Here is a 6,000-nt window from a genome sequence, read left to right as displayed (position 1 = left end):
GGAGCGGTGAGCAAGGCAGAGCAGAGGGGACAGGGCTCTGTTCACACGGAACAGACTGGAAGGGAGAGGCAGAACCAGGTACACACAAGATACTTGCAATGAAGTAGCGAGTAGACTCTAAACTCACAAACGGGAGTACAGGGACAACGAGAAGGAGTTAGGTACGGGATCAGATTCTGCAGGAAAAGGGAAGGTACGGACATAGAGAAAAACAGGTAACAGGCTAGGAGAGTATTCAGACAAGAACAGACACAGCAGCAAGATACAGGAGCGGTTCTAGGTATGCGGCCCCTAGAAGGCGGAACGAACAGGCTAGGAGCGTGTTCAGACAGGAACAGGCAAGATACAGGAACGGGTCTAGGTATGCGGCCCCTAGAAGGCGGAAAGAACAGGTTAGGAGCGTGTTCACACTGGCCTGGAAATACAGCCTCCAGGATAGGCAGAAGACAACAGGATAGAAGATAGTTCAGACAGGACACAGTTCAGACACGGGAACTGATACCGCAAGGCAGGAAACAGACAGGACCTGGCACATCAGTGACTAGAAGCCAACTGACAGAACACAATGCTCAGGCAAGGATTCCAGGAAAGAGCTGGGTTAAATACCAGGTGACAGACAGCAATAGGCTGAGGACGCACAAGGGGTGTGCCCGCAGCAGCTACAAGAAGCAGGAAGTGATTGGGCGCCGCCCTTAAGCAGAAGAAACAGAGGCAAGCAGACAGCATGGAGGAAAGCCAGAGTGATAGTCTGGACTGGAAATCAAGTGCGCGCTCTTGCACAGTGGGAGATGGACCACTATGCAAGGACGCCGCCAGGTATGTTACACTCTGCACCTAATGTGCAGGAGAAACCTCCATGTTTTACATCACTGAAGCAAAAAGTCTCAGAGACACATATCTCCCCTCCAGTATTCCGCCAGTGACTTTGTCACACCTGGCAAGAAAAAGTTGGCCTATGATGTATCTTGTCATATTTGTATTGATTATGAAGATGTTAATAATCTAACTATTTTTATTTTAAATAATAAAAAAAAAACATGCAGACAGGATGCGTTTGCAAAATAAACTCTTATTTTTCAGATACAAACAAACCTTATTTTCAACAAATAAACAAAATGCAGCCTTGATTTTGGCATAACTAGGATCTAGCCAACGTTGGCAATGGTTCTGACAAAATGCCAATACTAATCAATACAAATCCAACAAAGAATGATGGGATGTGGATGGTAAAGGGGGATTGGATACATTTTCTAGAACTGTGCTTTGGCCTGAATCTCTGGTTGCTGGGGGGTTGTGCTGGGTTGTTATTGGTTGGTGGTGAGAGGGGACATATTCCTGCGGACCATGATAATACCAACCAGGTTCCTGTGGCTGTTGACGGTACGATGTTTGAGTGTGGTGTCTAAGATGGGAGGTTTGCTGGGGTGGCCCGTGATGCCAGCTTTCACTCTAGAAACCTACATTGGTATGGCTATAATGTGGCTAATAGTTGGATTGCTGCCCATAATGAGTTTGTGAAGTAGCATATGGTGGCTGAGAACGTGTGTGGGGGTGAGTGCTGGGAGTGGGGTTGTAAGCCCCTAAGAAAGGAGGCCCTGTCGGTGGTGGGTGGGCTATGGTGGCATGTCGGCGGCCGTATGTACCTTCCACATTCAGATGATGTGGCACTGATTGAGTAGAAGGCACAGTGGAAGATGTCTGAGCTGACTGAGGAGGTGGCAGATTTGAGGGTGGTACTTGTGTCTGTCTACTTGCAGCGACATGAGCAGACCCAGAGCTGGAGGCCTGCTGGCACTGAGACTGCTGTTGGTGGTGTCTCTCAATGTCAGCAAATAGCTGCCTTAGATTATTTGGTGGGATGGCGGCATGGATGAAGTGAAGGAGGGAGATTTTGGTGTGAAGGCCTACTTCTGTTGGAATTTGGCGAAGATGTTGGGCTAAACTGACAAAATGCGTCCTTGCCATCATCCAAAATTGTACGACCAATATAGTCCATAACACGTCTATCAATTTACCTCCTTATGGCCATGTTGTGGGCATCTCTCCGTCTGCGCAGTCGCCATGGGATGGTGAATGCGTGGGGTGAGGTTTCTAGGGGCAATCTTGGACTTCTGCTCCTGGCCTGTTCTTCCTGCTGAGCTGCATCCTGTGGTGGGATTGTTGGCCCATGATCTTCCTCCGCTGATGGCCCAAGAACATCTTCCTCAGATGGGTGTTGTCCCACAGGTTGTGATGGTCCTGGCTCTGGCTCAGAGCCTGTGTCCCTTTCCCAGATGTTGGATTCAGTTCTATATGTAATAGGACAAATATGTAGTTGCTTGTTCTTTAAACACCAATAAATATAATAGTTATAACAATAAAGTGGCACACAAAAACATTACTTATGGTCTTAAGTCCATGATGGGGGCTAAAACGTTTAAGTGGCTCATATACAAATAGTTTCTTTTTTTACTTGCCCTGGAATCACTTTGCTGCCGATGCTGGCGCTCCCTCCTGTATTGATCCCGACAGCTCCTCCATCTCCGGGTCACATCATTCATTGCATTTTAAAACAAAACATTTAGGCAATTTCAAAACTAATTATATTACTGTGCAGACCACAATAGAAGAGCCACCATTAGCAAAGAAAAATGCATTTCATGAACATCATAAAAGGATATTTTCACTTTAACAACATAATAAAAATCATATTGGAGCAAACTTTACTTACTCATCCCCATTTGCACATCCGGGGTGCTGTCTGCATAAGTTGGAAATAACTTTATATATATGTCCAGGATGCGTCCTTCACTAGCTGATTCTGTTAATTGGAGTCACGAGTATCCCAGAGTTCAGGCCGCCCCTGAACTAACACCAACAGCATTTCAACATTTACTCGAAACTTGACAACTTTAAAAAAAGAAATCATTCCGTGGAGGTGTGACACAAGCAGTGATTGGTGACAGGTGCTTTATGGGAGTCTGGCAAACTTCCCTGTATGTCACTTCCTGTCATGGGATGGTTTGTGTGTTTTTTTTTTACAATTCTCTATCTTCATTCCGTAAAAAACAGATGGCATACGGACGGTCTCCGTATGCTGTCCGTTTATTTCTGGCACCCATTGACTTGTATTGGTGAGTCTCACCCGATATACGCAGCAATACGCAGTATGTTGCAATTTTTTTCTCAGTTCGCTTTCAGCTGAGAAAAAAAATCACAGATGAGATGCGCCTCAGAGATTAACATTGGTCAGAGTGAAATCCAATTTAGGGTGAGTGCCCATGATGCAGATTTAATGCGTTTCCGCGACGGCCCAATGATAATCCGCATGTGCTGTGCACATGCTGCGGAAATTTCCGCTGCAGATTATCATTGAGGAAAAATCCGCAGCACAACCAATTTGGGCGCGATTTCACAGTAGCAATTAAAACCGTGTTATATAAACAAATCGTGTTAGGGTCCTTGAAGCTAAGAAGAGTCTGGTGACCCCAATGCACTTACACCCAGCCGCAATCCTTAAGCTCAGGAGCATCAAGAACCCCCTCGAAGGGGGTTCAGAAACGGTTAAAACCGCCACACCCAGGAATCGACATTCCTTTGTCATAAGTCCCATAAATCACCTGACCCAAATACCAATTACAACCGAGCGATTCATGTCCTGTTGACACTCCCATACCAATTTATAACCAACTTCAAGACCCTAAAGCACGCCAACCCGAGAGTACTTGACAACCTTAAGTACTCGAGACCCCCTTTCTGCTCGATGCAACACGGCCAAACCCCTAAGTCATTACCCCCCACTTGTAATAGCAGTATGTCTGGGAGCCGATCTAAAGGGACAAAATTATTCACCTCCCGCAACCCCTGTTCCACCCCATAGTCCTAAAGCCAAGCCAGCGAATAACAACTTTGTCCTTTGAAACACCAAGTTGCCTTCCGTCCCGTCGCACGTCTGCCCGCACCGTGCCCCAGTGGACATAGGAGTGGGCCATTATCCAAACCAATAGAGGGGAACCAAGTTCCATAAGTGTTGTAGAAACCACTATTAGTCTATTATGTTAAAGCTGTGCAGTAATTATTTCTTAAACCAACTTACTATTAGCTGAAAAGTGATGAGTATGTAAAAAGAGAAAGATATTATAAAGAGAGAATACTTAAAAGCGACTTAAATATAACCTCAACATTAATAAATAACCATTAACCCCTTTACCCCCAAAGGAGGTTTGCACGTTAATGACCAGGCCAATTTTTACAATTCTGACCACTGTCACTTTATGAGGTAAGAACTCTGGAACGCTTCAACAGATCCCACTGATTCTAAGACAGTTTTTTTTCATGACATTTTGTACTTCATGATAGTGGTAAAATTTATTCTATGTCACTTGCATTTATTTGTGAAAAAAAGGGAAATTTGGCGAAAATTTTGAAAATTTCACAATTTACAAACTTTGAATTTTCATGCCCTTAAATCAGAGAGATATGTCACACAAATAGTTAATAAAAAAACCATTTCCCACATGTCTACTTTACATCAGCACAATTTTGGAACCAAAAATTGTTAGGGAGCTATAAGGGTTAAAAAGTTGACCAGCGATTTCTAATTTTTACAACAAAATGTACGAAACCATTTTTTAGGGTCCACATCATATTTGAAGTCTCTTTGAGGGGTCTTTATGACAGAAAATACCCAAAAGTGGCACCATTCTAAAAACTGCACCCTTCAAGGTGCTCAAAACCACATTCGAGAAGTTTATTAACCCTTCATGTGCTTCACAGCAATTAATTGAACGTGAAAGGAAAAAATGAACATTTAACTTTTTTTTCACTAAAATTTTACTTTAGACCCCAATTTTTTTATTATCACGAGGGTACTAGGGAAATTGGATGCCTAAAGTTGTTGTGCAATTTCTTATGAGTACACTGATACTCTATATGTGGGGGAAAACCATTATTTGGGGGCACGGCAGGGCTCGGAAGACAAGGAGCGCCATTTGACGTTTTCAATGCAAAACTCGCTGGAACTGACAGCAGACCCCATGTCGCGTTTGGAGAGCTCCTGATGTGCCTAAACAGTGGAAATTCCCTCACAAGTGACCCCATTTTGGAAACTAGACCCCTTAAGGAACTTATTTAGATGTGTGATGAGCACTTTGAACCCCTAAGTGTTTTGCAAAAGTTTATGACGTAGACCCGTGAAAAAAAAAATCATTTTTTTTTTCCACAAAAACTATGTTTTAGCCACAATTTTTTTATTTTCACGAGGGTAACAGGAGAAATTGGATGCTAAAAGTTGTTGTGCAATTTCTTCTGAGTACACTGATACTCTATATGTGGGGAAAAACCATTATTTGGGGGCACGGCAGGACTCGGAAGGGAAGGAGCGCCATTCGACGTTTTCAATGCAAAACTCGCTCGGAAGGGAAGGAGTGACGCTTTGGAATGCAGACTTTGATAGAATAGGCTGCGAGCATCATGTCAAGTTTTCAGAGCCCTTGATGTGCCTAAACAATGGAAATGCCCAACAAATGTCCCCTTTTTGGAAACTAGAACCCCAATGAATTTAGCTAGATGTGTGGTGAGCATCTTGAACCCCCAAGTGCTTCACAGAAAATTATAACGTTGACTTGTGAAAATTAGAAACAACATTTTTTCCACAAAAATGTTAAAAAATATATTTTCATAAGGGTAACATAAGAAAGTGGACCTCAAAATCTGTTGATACCCCATTGTAAAGACCCGGAGTCTTCCGTGGGCGTAACACTACTCAGACAATGCAGGGTGAGGGTAAAAAAGTGTGGCAATACTTTATTGAACCATAAACTGGACAATAAACAAATAGAACAGTCCCAACAAATACCCAAGATGGTACAACATTACACAGTCTCACACTTCCTTCTCTGTCCCCCTGGGATAGAACAGCTGCGACTTTGGAGACTTCCAGGGCCAACCCAACTACCTCAACCAGTGGTCTCTCGCTTCTGGCGGGCCCCCACAGAAAGAAGGTAGCAGCAAGCTTAGGAA

This window comes from Phyllobates terribilis, unplaced genomic scaffold (genome assembly GCF_046119375.1).
Source record: "Phyllobates terribilis strain yellow unplaced genomic scaffold, ASM4611937v1 Scaffold_5__5_contigs__length_657084704, whole genome shotgun sequence".
Lineage (NCBI taxonomy): Eukaryota > Metazoa > Chordata > Amphibia > Anura > Dendrobatidae > Phyllobates > Phyllobates terribilis.
The sequence above is the reverse complement of the archived record's forward strand: the minus strand, read 5'-3'. Positions refer to the sequence as shown.